General features: G+C 50.1%; 1 protein-coding gene across 1 annotated transcript in view; it reads left to right on the forward strand.

The window, feature by feature from the left end:
* RAD23B (RAD23 nucleotide excision repair protein B) overlaps nt 1–22,297 on the forward strand; it is a 366,676-nt gene that overhangs the window by 183,453 nt on the left and 160,926 nt on the right. The window lies entirely within an intron of this gene.

Raw genomic sequence — 22,297 nt, forward strand, 5'->3', positions numbered from 1 at the left:
ATGGTGAGATTGGCCTTGACCAATCACACCAGACTTTAGTGGATGGATGGTGTTACTATTCCTTTCCTCTTCTTTTGCGGTCCCTAGTGGAGCAATTGTTCAGGTGATGGAGCCATCAGGGTAGTCTTTCTCCCTGCACCATGTGCAGGTGAGCAAAGGACCAAAGTCACTGCGTCAGTAGTCCGCACCATCTTTCAAACGCTGCAGTGCTCGAGTGCACTAGACTAGTGCAAGAAGGTTCATTTTAACCATCATCGCTTATATTCTGACACTCACTGGAAGACATTTTCAAGTCTTCTCTTTGTATTCTAGCTTCTAGCCGATCCCTAGTAGACATCTGTCTGTATGACCCATCAGTTTGTTTAAATGTTTTTTACATCTGTTTGTATACCCTAGAGTGTTTGCCATCTTTAAATGATTAAAATTGAAACAATGACAAAAGTGTTATTTATGTTGGTGTGTATGATCATTCATTAAAAGAACCTGAGGTTTGCCCATGCCGATCTTGGATGTGAATGCTTTGTTTGAGGTGTATGATCTTGCTCATTCATCAGTATTGAGGGGAGTGAAGATTGCCAACCTCATCAGTGATGTGAAATACTTTAGATAAGCTATGGATGCATCAAAGTAACAGCTGAATAGGGACTCTAGCTTCTGATAGTACTGGCACTGAGGCCAAAGGTATGGCTGTACAAGTGGTTATGTCTTAGTTATTTCACCGTGCGCCATAGGCTTGGTATGGGCCTGCGTGGGTATGGAGTCAAGAGAGTGTAATCGTAATTGAATTCAGCACTGGCCCCTGCAGTTTGTATTGGGCCAGCACTGTAGCACTTTGTGTGGATCCAGGGTTCTGGATCAGCTTTGCCACAGGCCTTGAAACGAGGCCTGGGAGTACAATTTGAGTCAACAGAAGGTCTGTCTGCAGAAATGCAACTCAAAGCACCCATGGTTCTGAGGACCAAAGGAATGCACACAAGAGGTAGCCGGCAACCTCTAGAAAATACAGCATGACAATCTTGAAGGCCACCATTTGCTTCAGAGTTGACAACTGCTTAGGAAATTAAGGAAGTACCCTGGACAAAAGGCAGGACCAAAGACGCTGAAGTCTTTGTTGAAAACAAAAAAGACCCAAAATGTATACTACTAAATGCAGTTTATTTTATAGATACAATCTTTTCTCACAATGTTTTCAAATCAAGTACATAATTTGATATTCAGAATTTTACAATACTGTACAATTTTCATAAATCCATTAACCTATTCAAAACTAGCTTATTTCAATTACATTAGACAAAGAAAACCATCCAAACATTCTTCTATACATTTTCAGTGCTATGGTGAAGACTGGAACTGCCAAGGTGAGGTAATTGGGAGATGAATTCCTTCTGCAGTGGGGCGGGGTCACCTCTATTGGCTACTGGCACACACACATAGTCCTGCCTTGGCTTCAGAGGAAATTCAGGGTAGTACAGACTAAAGTCATCTTAACGGACTCTGACTTCAGGAGAGTGTGCTACACAGAGTGTCTTAGTTGAGCACTTAACCGCTTATCAAACTACCTTTTAAGAAGGACCTATTCTCACAGGAAAGGGGGAATGTCCTGCACATGAATCTCTACAAGCTACACCTCCATGGTTGGAGATTGAGCGACTGCATTTGATTTCTTTTGACTTCCTACCTGAAGTAATCAGTCATTCTTGCTGCCTGATATCTGTCAACAAAATGCACCTAGTCGTACCTCTGTTGGCCAGACTTTCTGATGCATTAGTCTTTGTTAGTGACCCCGCACAGCCTTGTATTGGGTACAGTGTGGGGTTACTTGTCTGTCCTTTCTGTCTCTTTTCTTTGTTTGTGTTTGCCTGATCAATCATCTCTTTAAATCATTGGTGTGGTGTGTTTTTTGAAGGACCTGAGTTATATGTTCCCTCCATTTGATGTGCCTCATTAGGACCTGAATCTAGTCTATTTCCACCTTCTTAAGGCTCCCTGATCAGCCCTCTTTGTTAAAGTCCCCAGTTGTAAATAGTTTTTTGAAGGGCATCGCTCATATGTTTCCTCCTGTTCCTTTTGTGATGCCTCAGTGGGACTTGAACCTTGTTCTGACTTAGCTGATGTTTGCTCCTTTCGAGCTACTTCATAACTGACCTCTTTGTCTCCTTACTCTCCAGACTGCATTCCTGGTTGCCATCACCTCTGCCAGGAGGGTGAGTGAGCTCCAGGCTCTCTCCTCTAAACCACCTTTCCTTTCTGTCCATCCGGACAAAGTTGTATTGCGGACACGGCACTTTCCTGCCCATTGTTGTCACAGCCTTCAACATCGGGCAGTCAATCACCTTGCCCACCTTCTTTCCGCCTCTGCATCCCTCGAAAGAGGAAGAGAGGCTCCACCGTCTGGACCCAAAACGTGCGCTCTCATTCTATTTGGATCGCACACGCCAGTTCGGGTGGATGACCAACTCTTTGTTGGTTACGTGGGCGCTAAGAAAGGTCGGGTGGTGCTCAAGCGGACCATGTTTCGGTGCGTCGTGTTGTGCATCAAGGTATGCTACTCTTTGGCTAAAAAGGAGCCTCCTGTTGGGCTGAGGGCCCATTTCACTCTGCCACGGCAGCTACTACTGCCCTGGGTCGGGGAGTCCCCTTGTAGGACATCTGTCAGGCAGCTACGTGGGCCTCGCTGCACACGTTTGCAAGACACTACTGCCTGGACAGCCAAGTCCAGATAAATGGCTTTTTTGGCTGTTCCGTTCTCCAGGACTTTCTGGTGTGATCATTGGTTTGCAGACCCACCACTGGGGTGGGTATTGCTGGGGTATCTAATCTTATACTAACCTGTTTCTTTCAGATGCACAAGTTACTTACCTTCGGTAATGATATAGCTGTAAGAAACAGTAGTTAGTATTAGATTCCTTACCGCCCCACCCATCCTCCCCGTTCTGCGAACCGATATCTAGGGTTAAGGTCATCCCCTTTCAGGGCCCTAGTTTCATGGCACCAGGGTTAGTTTTTATCATGGCTCTGCGTTAATGGCGCGGAAAAGCTATGTAGAAGAACTGACGTCCGCGCGCGAGGGCGGCGTCTAAGTACTCGTCATCCCGATGCCGCAGACGGATGCAGAGCCGCAGGCGACTCCTACCGACGTGCAGGGGTACTGCTACGCAAAATTTTCCGGATCCAGTCTGACGCCTGGGGATATTCTAAGGTAAGGAATCTAATACTAACTACGGTTTCTTACAGATATATCGTTACCAAAGGTAAGTAACTTGTGCTTTCGACTCAGGGCAAAGGGGGAATCTCGGTTAGCACCCAAAAGTTCACCCGCAGTGGCGGCTGGGTGCAAAGTGCTATTTTGGCGTTGGGTGCCCTGTTGATTTCAATGGGGATTCTCCAGCTGCAACAAAGACTGCAGGCTCTGGGACGAAGATCTTCTGGAGGTGACACTGGTTGAAGAGGTAAGTTAAAATTCCTGGAAATGCTTGGACACAGTCTGTTGGGGCACCCAAGGCTGGTGGGCACCTGGTGCAGGGGTATATTTAGGCATCTGGTGTTTTTTACCAGCTCCGGTCGCAGTCGGGCGATCCTCCAGAAAGAGGCAGCAGGCTTTGCTTGGACAATCTGATAAGTCTACTAGCCGCAGATTCCTTAACGTAGAATTATCCTCAGGTGTGAGACTGGATCCGTAAAACTTTTTTGCCACAGCATTCCTGTGCGCCAGGGGGAAGGCACCCAGTGACTCCTCCCTGACGTCATCCGCGTTCGTGACATTAGCGAGGACACATGAGTCCCATCCCGGCGCACCTACGTCATATTTTTCTATTTTCCACGTGCAAAGCGGATCCGGATTGTGACCTTGCCTGTTTTCAGGCCTTCTCTTCGTTTTTACGCTTTGGCGTTAGTGGGACAGTATGCGAGGAGCCGCCGGTTTAGGTTTGTCTCTCGCCACGGCTCACCGGCTGGTAGGTCTTTCAGTTTCTCCGAGGCCCTGTCCTCCTTCCGCGGTGGGCGCCGACTCCCCCCGGGACATGCTCCCCTGCCTGCCGCCTTCCTACACGCCGTTTCCTGGCGTAGAGGCGACTAGGGCCCAAATGACAGTCCACGCTGTGTCTCCAGGCTTCTTTGGCCCTTCCTCCACCTCCTGAGATGTCTGCGGATCACTTGCCTTGCGCAGGAAGTTCCGCGGAGTCTCCGGTGCCGAAGGTTTCGGCTTCAGGTCGTAGGAGGGTGGTGTCGACGAGGGGTGGTCTTTCGGGGCTCCCCTCTTTGGCGCCTGGCATCCATGCATCCTCGCAAATACTTACGCGGGTCTCTTTGGCGCCTCAGGAGATTGTCGGGACTCCTGGCTTGCCCCGGAGTCCCCCTCGGTCCTCTGAGCAGGCGGCTGCCTCGCCAGAGGTCGGACTGGTGCCGTTTCGGCCCCGGGAGCCTTCCTCCCAGCTTCGGTGGAGTTACGGGTGGAGGCCCGGACCTGGAGCGCTTTCCAGAGTCCCTCTTGGCCCTCTACGCGAGCGGCTGCCCCGTCTGAGTCTGAGCCAGTGCCGCTCCTTCGCCGTTCCGGCATCTACCCCGCCCTATTCTCCCGGAGAGCACATGGTGGCAGAGGTCGACCCGCCGCCACCAATGCCCAATCTGGCTCAGGTCGACGTCGATCAGGTGCCGATGGCGGACTCCACGGAGCTGCGCCGGCGTCTGGTTCTTGATTCGTTTCCTGAGGTCCCTATTTCTCCAGAGGTCTGTCATCTGTTAGTGTGTTCCTCTCCAGAGACTGGGCGCCGTATTGTTGCCTTTTCACGGGCATCTTCCAGGAAGGGCTCCTCGCCGCCCCCACGGCCTAAATTTTCAAACCCTTCTTTCCGTGGCTCGCGGCTGGCTTTTCCACCGGCCTCTCCGCCTTCCCCTGAGGCTCCTCAGGTTCGCCATTCATCTGTGGATCCTCCTCTATTCCGGGGCTGGCTGCTCCCCCTGGACATAGGGATGGACGACTCAGTCTGCAGCCATTACTTTCTCTTCCGCGATGCCCTACTGAGGCCAGTGTTGCCTTTGTTCGGGCTTTTTCCACAGCCGCTGGTATTCTGAGGATTGGTGAACCTGTCACTCCATTTCCTACAGACAACCTCTTGGAAGTTCTCCACCAGGGTTCTAGTGGACGGAAGTTGTTCCTTCCTTTTGAAGCGTTACTCCAGAATTCTCTGGGGGCTTGGGGGTGCCCTGCTACAGGCGATCCGATGCCGCAGGCGCTCCTGCATCGCCACCGTCCTGCTCTGCACGACCCGATCTGCCTTTCTTTCCACCCTTCTACTCAAGGCGCCCTTCTGAGGAATGCCTCTCTGTGCTTGCCTGTGGTGGTGTTTCCTCCGTTTCGGGAGCCCCGGCAGTTAGATTCATGGGGACGTAATGTCTTTGCTTCTTCCAGTGCTGCATTGCGGGCGCTTAACAGTGTGTGTGTGTGGACCAGGGCTAATTCCAGCCTTTGGGACTCTGTGTAGTCCCTTATTCCTCATGTCTCCCAAGAGGGGGCCCTTGCTGATCTGCGGGACCATGTGTTGGATGGTAGGGAGTTGGCCGCTTTTATTCTACGTGCTGCTTTGGATGTTGCTGATACTCTCGGCCGTGCTATGGCCACTTCCGTGGCTCTCTGTTGCCATGCTTGGCTACGTGATGCTGTTTTTCCTGGAAATATTGGGGAGCGTCTGGTTGACCTGCCCTTTGATGGGGTCCTTCTGTTTAACAATCATGCTGACTCCGCTATTCAGCGTCTTCTTGCGGGGATACATCATCCTCCTCCTCCTCAGTAGGCGGGTCTGTTCATCCTCCGGGACTTGGTGGGAGGTTTTCTCCCACTTGCTCCTGGTTTTTGGATCTTTCCCCTGTTCCTGTGACTCGTCCGCTGTTGGGGAGGACTGGGCTATTTTCCCTGTCCCTCTGATATGTGCCCTGTTGTGTTCGCCTGTGCTGGAGAGGTCCTCTCGCAGACCCTCCTTCTCCCTTGGGTATGGCTGGGGTATCTATTCTACGTTGAGGAATCTGCGGCTAGTAGTCTTGATCAGATGTACGAGTTACTTACCTTCGGTAACGAAGTATCCGGAAGAGACGATTCTAGCAGCAAATTCCTTCACGACCCGCTCTTCCTCAGTGTTCTGCGAGGACCCTTCTTTGGTCGTCTGCACTCGCCTGCCTCTGGGTGATTGTCTTCTGCGAGTGCCTTTTCTTACTCCCTCCCTAGGGGGATGCTAGTCTTGTGGTTTGCTTTATTTCTTCCCTTCTGGGGATTGGTTGATGATTTCATGGGTGCTTCTGCACCCCTGTACCCTGGTCTCCAGTGTGGGTTCTGCTGATGCTTGTATTCCTTTCGTTGATTGCACTTATGACTCTTCTGCAGTCCTTTGGGTTGAGGTCCCTTGGCTGGATCTCGACCTTTAGCTCTTTTCAGGAGATGTCTCTCCCTGCTGGTGTTGTCTGGGGGTGAATTGTTGTTCCTCTTCCGTTCTGCCCTTGATGCCCTTCTCTGTTCTGGGCTGTGGTTGCAGACTTCTTAGTCTGCTGTGCAATTTTTCACATGCTTTCTGCCCCAGGGAGGCTGTTGTATTTGTTTTGCTTGCTGGAGCTGTGCTCTGTTCTTTCCTTCCATGACTTTTGGTGCTGTAGTGCTTGGCACTATTCTGGATGGTGCTGCTCCTAACCATTTTCTTTCCTTTCTGTTTAGCTGATTTTTTCGCACACTGTTCCAGTATTCTCACAGTTATTGTTTGTGATGGCTCCGCGTGGTGGTGCGGAAAACATCTCCGAAGAAAACTGACGTAGGTGCGCCGGGGTTGGACTTGTGTATCCTCGCTGACGTCACTAACCCGTTCGACATCCGGGCAGAGTCATGTGGTGCCGTCCCCCCAGCGCGCAGGGATGCTGTGGCAAGATTTTTCCGGATCCAGTCTCACGTCTGGGGATAATTCTATGTTGAGGAATCCCTGGCCACAGTGCCCTTGGTACCTGTAGTACCATTTACAAGGGACTGACCTGTGGCCAAAGAGTGCCAATTGGGTTTTGTTTTTAAAGCGGTTTTTAGGGAACGAACAAAGGCCTTGGGTACCTGTTTGGCAGGAACACAGGGCACACTCAGTCAAAGTACATCAGCAGTTTAGCAAAAAGTGGGGGCAACCATGCAAAAAGAGAGCAAATTTTTACACTCTACGTCTGAGGATGGGGGAGGAGAAATATAAAGAAACTGACGTCAGTGCTCCAGGGTGGTTCTTTTATGGGGCTCTGCTCTTGTCACTTCTGTGGTTGTGTGAAGTCTTCCAAATGCCATACTGTGCCACCTACTGGCATGTGGGTAGCATTGCTGCAAAAATCTTCGGATCCAGTCTGCCACTAGGGAATATTCTACAGATCTAGTATCTGCAGTTACAGTACCCGCCAAAAAGAGTTGCTTACATTTTGTCCAAGAACTGTTGGTTGATCTTCACTGTACATCTCATCTCATCTTTGCCTTTTGATCTTGTTTTGAGGGCAAAGCGGTGCAATGCCCTTTAGCTTTTTTTCTGTGAGAACAGCAAGCTTTTTTGTTCATCCTTTCATGGTTAAGTGGATTCTATGCCCATCCCATCTCTTTTTAAGACTTGATTTTTATGGTAATCTCAGTTTTTCTGTGATCGGCATGACTCCGTCCCAGTTTCTGGGTCGACGTTTCATGGAGTTGTGATCCTACATTTGAAGTCTTCCTCTTTCTTGCGTTTGAGACTCTGATCAGGCCAATTTGTTTGTTGCCGGTCTATCAGTGCCATTGACTGCTGCATGGAGTGTTTTACTTTTTAAGTTGGAGCCTGTGTCCTGGGTACTGTGTATATTCTCGAGAGCCCTCCTCTCCGGGGTCAGATCCATCTTCACGTCTAGGGAATAGACAAAAGCAACTTTACGTTGACATAGACAATGCTGGGCCGTTCTTTTTACTCCCATGTAATCTGGTCTTCCATATTATTTTTTAAGCATGCCCTGAGTAGGCAGCATAATGTCCTGTTTTCCCTTGTAGAAATAGAGCACTCACTGATGGGAGCAGTGTTTTATTTTGTTGCGAAAGGCTTTGTATGCAGAATAATTATTTTCTTTGTAGTTTTCTAGGAAATATGAGACCAAGGAGATTTAGCATTACCACTAGACTAGGGCACAACATAAAACAAGTATTTTATTTGACCTAAAAACACCTCCTCCTTAACTAAACTTCCTTTGTTTCTTCGACTATACATTGATTCAAAATGCTGTGTAGCATCGAATGTTAATTCCATGATTTCGATAGTCCAATTTATGTTGCATAAATTACAACATATGAGAGGCGAGCTGGAATACTCTAACATCTTGGCTAGAAAACCTGTATCGCAAACATACCCCCAGGGAAATGAATATTAGGATCAAAACCTCAAAAGGAATAAACGTCCCATTTCGTAAGTGGGGATTGATTTACTTTTTGCCTTTGGCCAGTATTGGAATACACAGTTTTTAGGTCTCACATTGGCAGCGCTTGCACAGTCTCTGTGACATGCAGTATTCAGGATATGGTATAAAGATCCGCCCATCTTTTTAATTGGCTCCTGTCCTTTGTAAATGGAGGCTTTTCATTGTTCAGTAGGCTTAGTATTCCCTCCTTAGTACCGCCTTGTCTCTTCTTGTAACCTCCCATGAGGACACTCCCTGTTATATATGATGTTACTCCCTAGATTTTAATTACAGCCTCAAAGCACTATTTTCTTAGATGGCTTTAGGCAGGACACACACTTGGTCCTAAGCTAGGCTGACAGTGGTTACTTCACTCACTAGAACATGAGACTGTCTATAAATTTCCCTCAATCAGCTCTACACAGAGTATAACCTAATCCCAAATTGATGTAATAATTCTTGTCACGTTTCAAAACTACTAAATGTATATATGGACGTAGCTATTTGAATGTACCTGTAGTGCTGTCTTGTATGCAATGCATTATGGGTAGGGTGGATTTTCCATATCTCTTGCAGGGTGCAGTACTATATGTGACAAAGGGGTCCCCTTTTGGCCACATATGGTACTGTACCCTGCAACATGACTAGGTAAAAACATTTGACATTTATAATTCCAATAACTCCAACTTTGTAGACATGCAGTCCTTTTGCCTTGTTCACTAGGGACCTCTAGGAGCAACTTGCGGTACTGCACCAAGACATGCAGTGCTGGTGCCTTACTCACTAGGGACCCCCAGGAGCAGCTTGCGGTACTGCACCAAGACATGCAGTGCTGGTGCCTTGTTCACTAGGGACCTCTAGGAGCAGCTTGGGTTACTGCACCAAGTAAAACAATGCTGGTTCCTGGCTCAGTACTCGAGGATCTGCAATGCACTAGGTCTCGCATTACTGAAAGTATGAGCTATTGGCGTTGCATTATTATTTGCAACGCCAATATTGCAAATTTATCAGTAATGCGAGACCTATTGCATTGCAAATGCTTGTTTTTTTCTTTTTACTACTATGACACTGCACCATCACCCATCAAAAGGCCAATGGTTGCTTGGTTCATCACAAGACTCGTTCCTCACTCGTGTCAAAATTCATAGGAGTGGGCTCAGTTTCATAATAGACACATCTACAGCTCTAGCGTATCCCAGTCAAGCCAGGATTCAAAGTATTCAGAACTTAGTCTCCCTTTTTCAATGCCAGCACTCTCTCCAAGCCAGAGTGTTTATGAAACTAATAGGCATGATGGCGTCTTGCATCTTTATAGTTCCTCATGCAAGACTGCAAATGCGCCCACTACAAGGATGTCTAGCACAACAATGGAATCAGGCTCAAGGTCAGCTCACAGACCTGGTGTTAGTAGACAGCCGTACATATTGCTCGCTGCAATGGTGGAACACCAAACACTTGACAAAGGGACGGCTGTTCCTAGACCCTGTTCCACAGATAGTGCTTACGACAGATGCATCCCTCACAGGATGGGGAGCCCATCTCTTGCATTATACCACACAAGGTCAGTGGAACAATCAACAGAAACAGTTCCACATCAACCATTTAGAGTTGCTAGCAATTTTCCTAGCACTCAAAACCTTTCAAGTACAAATACAAAACTAAGCTGTCCTAGTCCGGACGGACAATATGACAGCCATGTATTATATACAGAAACAGGGGGGTGGGGGGGCACACTCTCTGCAACTGTCCTAGCTTGCACCGAATATTTGGAGATGGGCCATTCCTCAAAACATACATCTAACAGGAATTCACAATCAGATAGCAGACCTGTTGAGTCGTCCGTCTCAACAGATTCACGAATGGGAGATACACCCACAAGTTCTACAACCATTCTTCCTAATGTGGGGGCATCCACAGATAGACCTGTTTGCCACCCACGAAAATGCAAAATGCTCAACCTTCGCCGCCAGGTTCCCACACCCAAGGTCGGAGGGGAATGCAATATGGATGAACTGGTCAGGCAGATTTGCGTACGCTTTTCCGCCTCTCCCACTCATTCCACTAGTAGTACGCAAGCTCAGACAACAGTCTCTCAAACTAATACTAGTGGCCCCCACATGGGCACGCCACCGTGGTTCACCACGCTACTGGATCTCACTGGTTCCACATCAGAAATTACGGCTCACGCCATCCCTACTAACACAGAACCATGGAGAAATAAGGCACCCAGAACCAAGCCAATTGAATTTGGCGATCTGGCTCCTGAGGTCCTAGAGTTTGGTTCCTTAAACTTACCACCAGACTGCATGAATATCATTAAAGAAGCTAGAAGGCCCACTACAGACTGCATGAATATCATTAAAGAAGCTAGAAGACCCACTACCAGAGCAAGTGGAAAAGATTTGCAATATACTGTAAAAACAATCACATCATGTTTCCATCCAAAATATCATTTGCTACCTTCTACACCTACAAAGGTCCAATTTGGCTTATTCTTCCATACGCCTGCATCTAGCAGCAATTGCAGCCTAAGATCTTCTGCCTGCTTTTGTCTTTTGCTCGCATTTAATTTGAGGAAGTTATTACCCTGCGCGCATTTTTATCTGTGCTATCTGATTGTCGGCGCGCTCGCATTGCTGGACTTTTAAATTAATAATTATTGCCTGATTGTGCTGGTATCACTGCCCATAGTGTAATTCATCTGTGTGCCCCAATCTCGTCCTGTTTCAGTTTTGCTTTCGCTGCCATTTTGTTTGTTGTGCCTCGTAGCCAGCCTCTCCACCCCGCTCCCGCCTCCCAGCTGCTCCTCCCTCGCTCCGCCCCCCCTCCACTATCCACTTATGACAGATGCTTTTGCGCGCAGCGTTCACGCGCAGCGGATGCGCCCTATGCGCGCCGAAGGTGCCCCAAAGGTAAGCCAGTCTACGCCCGTCCGCGCCTGGACCGCTCCCAGCGCCAGACCCCCTGTCCCCCGCAAAATCCACTCCGCCCGCATAACGTACAACGCCGCAACCCTCTCAGCCCTTAACCCCGGTCGACCACCAAACTGCTACCTAGCCGTCCCAGGACTCACCCATGGACCCTTCACCTGCCACTCCTGCAAGTTCGACTGCACCAGGAGCCGCACCAAATCCACAAACTACAAACAGAGCCCCGACACTAACCACCTGAAATGCATCCTGCTCAACACCCGCTCAGTCCAGACATGCCATCGACCTTTGGAACCTACTCGACACCACTTCGCCGGACGTCGCCTTCCTTACAGAAACCTGGATGAACACCTCATCAGCTCCCGACATCGCCATAGCCATCCCGGACGGCTACAAGATCATCCGAAAGGACCGCACCAACCTAACAGGAGGTGGCATCGCCATCGTCCATAAGATCACCATCCGCATCACGACCAGTTCCGACGATAATCTCGCTACCGCCGAACACCTTCACTTCCAGATCCACACCGACCCCAAGACCACACGCAGCGGCACCCTCATCTACAGGCCACCAGGACCCCGCACACAATTCAGCGAAGACATCGCTGACTTCATTAGCCCACACGCCCTCCCCTCCGAGGACTACATTCTACTGGGATACCTCAACTTCCACCTGGAAAAGAAAAACGACAGCAACACCACCACCCTTCTGGACAACCTGGCCAACCTCTGACTCGAACAACTTGTTGATACCCCCACCCACTATGCCGGGCACACGCTCGACCCAATCTTCACCTCCAGCAAGCACATCTCCTTCAACCACACCACACCACAGCTCTCCATTGGACGGACCACAGTTGCGTTCACTTCAACTACAATAAGACCACGACCCACAACCTCCCACAACCAATCCCCCGAAGAAACTGGAACAAAATTACCACCGACCAACTCTTCACATCGCTTCACCAAAACTCTCCTGCCAAATCATCGGACCCAAACCAAGCAACCACCAACCTCACACAATGGATCTCCCACAGCGCCGACGAACTAGCACCCTTGAAAAACCATCAAATCAAGCAAGGTAGCAAAAAAAACCCTGGTTCAACGATTACCTTAAGAAATCCAAGAAGTTCTGTCGCACCCTCGAGAAAGCCTGGAGAAAAAACCCAACCACTGACAACCTGGCCGCCTTCAAGAACGCCACCCGCAAACACCAACAACTGTTCCGATCCACCAAGAAATCAGCATTCAAGGATCGACTTAACAACAATGCCCACAACAGCAAGGAACTATTCCACATCGTCAAAGAATTTACCAACCCCACCGCCGGCAACAACGTCATCACTCCCTCCCAAGACCTCTGCGACTCCCTAGCCTCATTCTTCCACAACAAAATCGCCGACATACATAACAGCTTTGAAAACCAGTCCGGAGACCAGTCCACTCCACCCACCTCCGAACCAAAACCCCCCCTCTACCAACCTTTGCGCCTGGAACCCAATCACCACTGAAGACACCACCGCCTGATGAACTCCATCCACTCAGGATCGCCAACCGACCCATGTCCCCACCACATTTTCAACAAAGCAGACTCCATTATCGCACCCCATCTCCGAGACGTTATCAACTGCTCCCTCAACTCCGCTCCCTTCCCTGAAAGCTGGAAACATGCCGAACTCAACGCCCTTCTAAAGAAACCCACAGCAGACCCCACTGAACTTAAGAACTACCGCCTCATCTTGCTCCTCCCATTCCCTGCCAAAGTCATTGAGAAAGCCGTCAACAGTCAGCTCGCCGCCTTCCTCGAATCCAACAAATCCCTCGACCCCTCACAGTCCGGCTTCCGAGCCAAACACAGCACCGAAACCGCCCTCATCGCAGCAACAGACGACATTCGAACACTACTGGACAACGGAGAAACAGTTGCCCTCATCCTACTTGACCTCTCTGCAGCCTTCGACACAGTCTGTCAGAGCACCCTCATACAACGCCTCAGCAACGTCAGAATACAAGGAAAAGCATTGGACTGGATCATCTCGTTCCTTGCCGGAAGAACCCAGAGAGTCCGCCTCCCCCCTTTTAGGTCAGAGGCCACCGAAGTCATCTGCGGCGTACCACAAGGATCTTCACTCAGTCCCACCCTCTTCAACGTATACATGAGTCCCCTCTCATCCATCGCGCGCCAACACAACCTCAACATCCTCTCCTATGCAGACGACACCCAGCTGATCCTCTCCCTCACCAAAGGCCCAAACACCGCCAAAACCAACTTACACAAAGGAATGAAAGAAGTAGCTGAGTGGATGAAGAACAGCCGTTTAAAACTGAACTCTGACAAAACGGAAGTCCTCATCTTAGGTTCTTCCCCCCTCTGCTTGGGACGACTCATGGTGGCCACCGGCCCTGGGAACTGCACCCATACCTAGGGACCACGCACGTAACCTGGGCTTCATCCTGGACTCCTCCCTCTCGATGACCAGACAAGTCAACGCCGTCTCATCATCTTGCTTCAACATCCTACGCATGCTCAAAAAAATCTTCCGTTGGATCCCCACCGAAACAAGAAAGACGGTCACCCACGCACTGGTCACAAGCCGACTGGATTACGGAAACACCCTTTACGCCGGTACCACAGACAAACTACAGAAAAAACTCCAACGCAGCCAAAACGCCTCAGCCAGACTCATACTAGACATCCTCCGCCAAGCTCCAATTTCCGTTCACCTGAAAGACCTCCACTGGCTCCCTGTCAACAAGAGAATAACATTCCGTCTCCTCACCCACACACACAAAGCCCTCTACGACCTAGGACCCGAATGCCTCAACACGCGTCTGTCCTTTTACACCCCCACCCGCCAACTACGATCGTCCAATCAAGCCCTCGCCGCAATTCCGTCCATCCATAGATCCACCATGCGGGGAAGATCCTTCTCCTACTTAGGGGCCAAAACCTGGAATTCTCTCCCCACCCACCTCCGCCTTACACAGAACCACCTCTCCTCCAGAAAGCAACTAAAAACTTGGATATTCGATAAGTAAAGTACTACCCCTCCCTCAAGCGCCTTGAGACCCTCTGGGTGAGTAGTGCGCTATACAAATTTTGAACTTGAACCAGTATGGAACCTAAATGTGGTCCTTACAAGACTCATGGGCCCCCCTTTGAGCCTTTACATAAGTGTGAACTGCAATTTTTAACATGGAAAACTGCCTTCCTTGTTGCCATCACCTCTCAGAAGAGTCTGTGAAATACAAGCATTCACAATAGAAGAACCATTTTTTCAAATACATCCTAACAAAGGGGTTCTTAGACCTAATCCTAAATTCCTGCCAAAAGTGATTACTCCTTTTCACTTAAACCAATCAGTAGAGTTACCAGTGTTTTTTCAAAAACCGGACTCTGTTGCAGAAAGGACCTTACACACCTTAGATGTTAGAAGAGCTCTACTATATTACACAGACAGGACTAAATCCTTCAGAAAGACAAAACAACTATTTGTATCTTTCTTTCCCCCACACAAAGGCAATTCCATCTCTAAAGGAGGAATTGCTAGATGGATTGTAAAGTGTATTCGCATATGCTATCAAAAAGCTAAACGTACACTAACAGTTCCTCCTAGAGCACACTCCACTCGCAAACTAGGAGCCTCTATGGCTTTCTTAGGAAACATACCACTAGAGGACATATGCAAGGCAGCAACATGGTCTACAATACACACCTTCACTAAACACTATTGTGTTAATGTGCAAGCCAAGCAGCAAGCTGCAGTGGGCCAAGCTGTCCTTAAAACACTATTTCAGTATGCTGCAACGGATACAAGCGACCACCGCTAGGGGAGACACTGCTGCACAATCGTTGCTAAGTGTAGGATCTGCAGCTCATATGCCTCGAACGGAAAATGCTACTTACCAGTATGCATCTGTTCTTGGCATGTAGAGCTGCAGAGTCCTACACGCCATCCCGCCTCCCCGGGACTTGTATCCGTTCCAGTACTCATCTTAATTAGATGCACTCGCATGGACATCCTTTCTCTTTACTTCTACTAACTCCATTTCCCATCATGGCGAAAAACAATCTGAGGATGAAGTCGATGACCATGCGCAGTATTGTAGAAGGGAGGAGTCACCTATCTCGTGACTACAAAGACTTCTTCCAAGAAGACAGCAACCTACAATCATCCGAGCCCAACACCAGGTGGCGATCTATTGCTAAGTGTAGGACTCTGCAGCTCTACATGACCAGAACAGATGAATACTGGTAAGTAGCATTTTCCTTAAGAAGCAAATCCACCTAATTTGATGCAACCCAAATGTTCGCCAATAAAGTGAAAGTGCTAGCTCTCCTACTGCCCATACAGGTTGCCGCAGCTCATATATTTACCGCACGTCGTGTGAGTGTGTGTTAAAAGCTATACACTAACATTTATATTGACCTTATTCTGAAACTTTTTTGGTCGATCCTGGAACTTATACAGCTCCCTCGTCATCTTTCATTTAACTGCAAGTTATTTTGAGAGTAAAATTGTCGGTATTTCCCAGAAAAAATACTCTCCTTCTGAGGTGGATGCTGCCTTGTCGGGGGTGATTCTGTTTAAAGTACCTAACCAAGCACTGTCACGAAGACTGCACAAAAGCTGCCTCTTGGATTTCCCAGAGCTGGACTTAACTCCTGAAGCGCCTATAGCCACCTTCTCACACAAAGAATGGAATTTTTCCAGAAAAGACCTCCAAGCAGAATGAGACTGAATATCAATGTGAAATTCCTCCTCCTCGTGTGTCCTCACTGATTTCCACCCTCCCCCGGTGACCACCATCTCATAGTCACCGACTGAATAAATAATCAGTTTACGAGCAGACCCTCATTACCGACAATAGCACCTTTTACGTCTCAACAGTCGTAGACACCTAGAATGTCTGTACTCCTAATGTTGACCCTGTTGGTGACAGTTTTCCCCCCATGAGAGCCAATTCAAGTGACTGCAAGCCGTCCCTCACAGATCTTCGATTCTGAATTAGTACAACTCAGTGACCAAGATGTTTGAGACTGCTTGTAGCCGTATGCAGTTGGATGTCAGGTACTTCCTGGAGTTTGAGGGAGGTACATTGACATCGACCCCAGCTGAGTAGCTTTTCCCCGCCCCCTTTGGTCCGGGCTCTCAGTCTGGGAGCTCCGGCGACTAAAGCTAGTCGACCCCAGCTGAGTAGCCCCTCTCTGCTTCCTGCGGACCAGATCCTCAGTCTGGGAGCTCCGGCGCTTGAGGCCAGTCGACCCCGGCTGAGTAGTCTTTCCCTGCCCTCCCTGGACCAGGCTCTCAGTTTGGGAGCTCCGGCGATTGAGGCCAGTCGACCTCAACTGAGTAGCTTTCCCCTGCCTTCCTTGGAGGAGTTTAGCAGCCTAGCCCTTACGATCTCATCTGGCTCCCCTCTTGACCCTCTTCCGCCAAAACTCTGGAGGCTGTTTCAGGAGGAACTTTTCCAGCCTTTACATTCCATCTGCTGCCAGTCATTTGAAACAGGGATTGTACCGGGCTGTTGGAAGAAGGCAGTGGTATCTCCGCTTTTAAAAAAACCTACGCTGGACCCTGCATGTCTCTCCAATTACCGGCCAATTTCTCTGTTGCCTTTTCCAGTCAAAATCATGGAAAAATTGGCTACCCGCACTCTATCCGGCTTCTTGGAAGGAAACACCTGGCTGGACGAGACGCAATTCGGCTTCCGCCCTGCTCATGGGACGGAAGCCGCGTTAGTGACCGTGTTGGACAATCTGCGGGCGCGAGTCGACAGTGGTCGGGCAGCCTTTTTAGTGCTGCTCGACATGTCGGCCGCGTTCGACACGGTCAGTCATCCAACCTTGATAGCGAGGCTGGAAGAGTGCGGAGTTAAAGACAAGGCCAGGGACTGGTTAATCTCCTACCTGGATAATCGTCAACAACGTGTGTCGCTCCCTCCCTTCAGTTCAGAGGAGCGGAGAGTAGGACAAGGAGTACCGCAGGGCTCAGCCATCAGCCCTATTCTCTTTAATATCTACCTCCGCCCACTAGTCCAGCTTATCAAATCTTTTGGGATCTCTGCATTCAATTATGCAGATGATACCCAGCTGGTCTTTTCACTGGAGGGACAGGATGCGGTCCCACTGGAGACCTTTCACAGATGTATGCAGGCCACGGCTGATTGGCTCCGTTTGAACTCGTTACAGTTCAACGGTACTAAAACCGAGGTTCTGCACTGTTCCGGTGACCGAATACCCAGGGACCTTCCAGATGACTTCTGGCCCCCGTCCTTCTCTGAGACGGTGTCTGCTACACACTCAGCGCGTAATCTGGGGGTCACTTTTGGGCCTAACTTACAGCTGGATCTGCACGTAAATAAGACCACGTCTACGTGCATGATGCTCATTCGGATGCTGCGCAAGGTTCTACCTCTCCTCCCTGAGCAAGCCAGAGCCGAAGTAGTGCGGAGCACTATTTTAAGTCGACTCGACTACTGCAACGCACTACTATTGGATGCCCCTGTAACACTACTGGGCAAGCTCCAAAGGGTACAAAATCTGGCGGCCAAACTTGCTCTGTCTCGCCCATACTACAGTTCGGCAACAGCAGCATTACAGGACCTTCATTGGTTGCCGATTCATCTTCGTGTCCGCTACAAAGCCGCGTGTATAGTGTTCAGAGCTATTCACGGCTTGGGACCCATCCCGCTGCGGAGAATGTTTGCCTGGTATCTCCCAGCTCGAGCCTTACGCTCTTCGTCATCTAAGCTGCTAGTGGTCCCACGTTTCCAGAGAGTGAGGATGGGTGGCCGATCGTTCAGAGTAGCGGCGGCCAAACTCTGGAACTCTCTGCCACTATCCCTAAGGAGCCTTGAGGCCCTTCCAGCCTTTAGGAAGGCGTTGAAAACCCATCTTTTCCCGAGGACAGGCTAGTTGCGGAAATTGTTGCTGGACCAGGGTTCAAAGCGCCAGGATGCCCTTGGTGGTGACAGGCTGCGCTCTACAAGTATAACACAATACAATACAATACAATAATAGCTGATCACTATCCGCCCTGTGCACCACGTTGTGACTACAGACATTCAGAAGCGTTGTAAGTACCTTGCGCATTTTTCACAACCTTCCATCAGATGAACACCTTTCAAAGACTTACTCCTTTCTCAATAGCCTACTGGAATGTCAGCTTCGCCTCCAGCACTGCCTCCCTCCACTAGCAGCATTAACTGCTCCACCTTTACTTCCCGCAGACGAGTCTGCATCGACAGTCAAACAAACATTGTTCCCGTCAAAAACAAACATTGATCGCGTCCACTTCAAAGGATGTGGGAAAAGAGAATTCTTCAGATTTGGTTTACTCCGAATTAGAGGAAGAAGGTGAACTACCTGATGGGGGTAATGATGAATGGGTTGATTATTTATATTATACCAAAGGAGAGTGGTAAATCAACAGGTCAACTAAGTTCACCACCTGATTATATGACTGGTTTCCATGTTTTAATGGAGGGGGCAACGATGCTTCACACAACTTCAAGGAGCAGCAATGTAAAGCTACTAGGTGAAATGGGGACGCCAGCCAGATTGTAAGATGTTGTTCCTTTTTTGTAAAAGTGGAGAAGGAGAATCCGGTTAGGCTGGCCTATAAGGCATGTCGGGGTTTTTTCAGGGTCCCTGTACTGTCATAGCATCTGCGGCCTAGTGCAGATCAAAAAACCCGATAATGCCTTCTGGTGCACCCCCAGTAGGGACGGTGGGGGCATAGAAAATTAGTGCCATAGTTTGTTCCATTACAGCAGCATCAATCAAGGCTGCTAATGCCTTGGTGAGATGTCATGCTGCATCTGATGGTCATAACTGCTCAAAATCCCCATTAATGCAAAAAAGCATGTGGGGGAGGGGCTCTCCGAATTGAGATCTCTGGCTATTTGGTGCCATTCACATGCAGTCTGGCCCATGGTCTATCCTATATATTGCGTCAATCCAACCCCAAAAGCATGCACCAGAGCCCCCTTAGATAAGAGTCTCCATCTTACCCTAGTCTGCCCGGTAAAAGGCTGTTCGAGGCATGTGGGCTGCTGAATTCATATCTGTGCATAGTCCGCCACCTAGTGTTGGGTCCGGATGATTGCACATTGTTGTCCTGGAAGAGTCTTCGAAGTATCACGAGATAGGTGGCTCCTCCCCTGGACTACAGTGCGCATGGGCATCGCCTCCATCCCCAGATTGTTTTTTTCCGCCATAGGGTTCGGATGTGTTTTCGGTTCCCTCCTTCGGAACCGATAGTTGTTCGATTTTACTTGAGACCAAAAGGTCTTTAGGCTGGGCGTCGGTATAGTTGCGTTCGGGTTCTCTTACTGACTCTCAGCTCCAATCTCCTACTGCCCTTCCACGTGCTTCGACGCGGACGGGCCTACACTACCGTATTTGCGATGGAGCGGACTCCATTCAAGAAGTGTCCGCTATGTCACTCGAAATATTCGCACCTCGACGTGCACCCTGTGTGCAACACATGCTTGTCACCGGATCACCGTGAAGACACCTGCATGGCGTGTTCAAAGTTTAGGAGTAAGAAAACTTTGAAGATTCGCCGGGCCAATCGACTCCAGGCACAGTTGTCGGCTTCGGCACCCCCACCTGATGACATCTTTCAGGAATCGATCGAGGAGGAGGCCGGCGTACAAGAGTCGGACTCTGGCCCCGCGTCCGAGGAAGAGGCCTACGACGCGGACGAAGAGGCCTGCGACGAAGTCTCCGGTGAGGTAGGGGACGACGAACTGATTTGTGCCGCGATGGGAGATAGCTCAGAGGAAGAGCATCCCCAAACGGACTCCGGGGTTTCCCCCCGTCATACGGCCCAGGTTGAGGGATCGCCTTCGGGCCTTACCCGAGATCTTACTATAAGTCCTACGTCCCCGCCTCCGGGCCCGGTCACGGACATTTCTGGCAAGAAACCGAAAGTGAAGCCAACCGGTCCCGCACCCTCGGATGCGAAACCGAAACCGAAACTGGCGTTGGTAAAGAAGGTTCTGGAGGCGTCAACTTCCACGAAACCCAAAATGGCCGACTCGAAGAGCCACGCCAAGATGGCCGACCACAAAAGCCGCGCCAAAATGGCCGACCCGAAGTCCTCTGGGTCGGCACCGAAGGTGAAGACTTCCGACGCGGCTGCGTCGGCACCGAGAGGGGTCGCGGACCCGAAGACGGCTTCGAAGAAGCGTCACGCCGACGGTGCGACAGGCCAGGGGGCGTCGGCACCGAAGAAGAGGCCTGCCGGCGACCGGGCTCTCGGAGACGAAGAGTCGCTCGAGACGGTTCAGCCCTCGGCATCCCTTACTAAGAAGGTGGGAGAATCCTTGAAGCGGATCCAACAGTACACTGTGGTTCCCAGCCAGGACACTGTCGTGCCTAGGCCCACGCCGAAGCCTGCCAAGGAACAAACGCCCATCCGTTTTACCCTTCCTCCCAAGTCGGCGCCGAAGGCCTTCGCGCCTAAGCAGAGCGGACATTCTCAGGAAGTATTGACGCCGAAAGCTGCCTTGGTGGTATCGAAGCTTCGGCTCCAACCGCTCGCGGTGGAGGAACGTCGAGAGGTGACAATCGACGCCAACACCGGAAAATTGTCGCTCCTCAAACGAAAGATTACGTCGGAGCCGCAATTGGAACCTTTTAGGATTCCACTTAAGAGCAAAAAGTACTCTGCGGACTCTTCGGCTCTGATGGAACCTCTGTCTCCACAAGCCATGGAACGCTCGCCGGCCCATTCCCCAGTGCCTGAGGTGGACGAGGAGGACGACGAGTACAACTATCCTGCGTACTCGGATCCGGACGAGGAGCAGGTGCCCTGGACGGCAGGAGGCGACACGGACGACCTGCAGTCAGGTCAGGACACTCAACTTTTCGCCACAAAGACGTCCCCGACGGAGGACTCGGCGGCGTTTAATGCATTAATAGAGAGAGCTGCAGCGAACCATGACGTCGAACTGCACTCAGACCCTGTGGATGCGGACTTCTTGGTCGACACCTTCTCGGTAGCCGAAAAGCAAGTCAAGACGCTACCTATGCTCAAAGGGGTGCTGAAGCATGCACAGGAGGTATTCAAGGAGCCCACCCGGGCGCGGGTGGTCAATCCTCGCATCGACAGGAAGTATAAGGCGGCGCCCACGGATCCCACGTATATTAAGGGACATTTGCCATTGGACTCCCTGGTGGTGTCCAACGCTCGTAAGAGGGCGAATTCGCAGACTACTGGTGATGCTCCTCCCCCAGACAAAGAGTCAAAGATCTTTGAGGCATCAGGCAAACGCATTGCTGCACAGGCAGCAAACATCTGGAGGATTTCTAACACCCAAGCCCTGCTTGCACGTTATGATAGGGCCCATTATGACACATTAGAGGCCATCCTACAACACTTGCCTGACCAATACAAGGAGGCGGGGGAGATGCTCATTCAGGAGGGTAAACTCATTACTAATGCATCCATCAAATGTGCCCTAGATGTAGCAGACACTGCCTCCAGGGCTATCAATACAAGCGTGTTACTCAGACGCCATGCCTGGCTTCGAATTTCTGGGTTCAAGCCCGACATACAAACCACATTACTGGGTCAGACGGTGAATCCTGACCATCTGTTCGGCCCTGAGGTGGATGCCTCCCTAGAGAAAATGAAGAAAGATACCGAAACGGCCAAGTCTATGGGGGCTTTACAAAGTCAGCAGTTTCGGGGTGGTTCTTTTCGCCGCTCCAATTCAAGAGGCACCTCAAGAGGCCAGGCATCCCAGTCCACGCAATACTACAAGGGTAACACCCAGTCCTCGTATAACAACAACAAGGGCAGGGGTGGCTACAGAGGCAATAATATCAAGGGCAGAGGACGTGGAAACAATGCCTCCAGGTCCACCGCCTCCAACAAGCAGTGACGTCTTATCACTTCCCCCCGATCACACAACACCTGTCGGGGGGAGACTAC

Source organism: Lissotriton vulgaris, chromosome 3_1, assembly GCF_964263255.1.
Source record: "Lissotriton vulgaris chromosome 3_1, aLisVul1.2, whole genome shotgun sequence".
In the NCBI taxonomy this organism is placed as follows: domain Eukaryota; kingdom Metazoa; phylum Chordata; class Amphibia; order Caudata; family Salamandridae; genus Lissotriton; species Lissotriton vulgaris.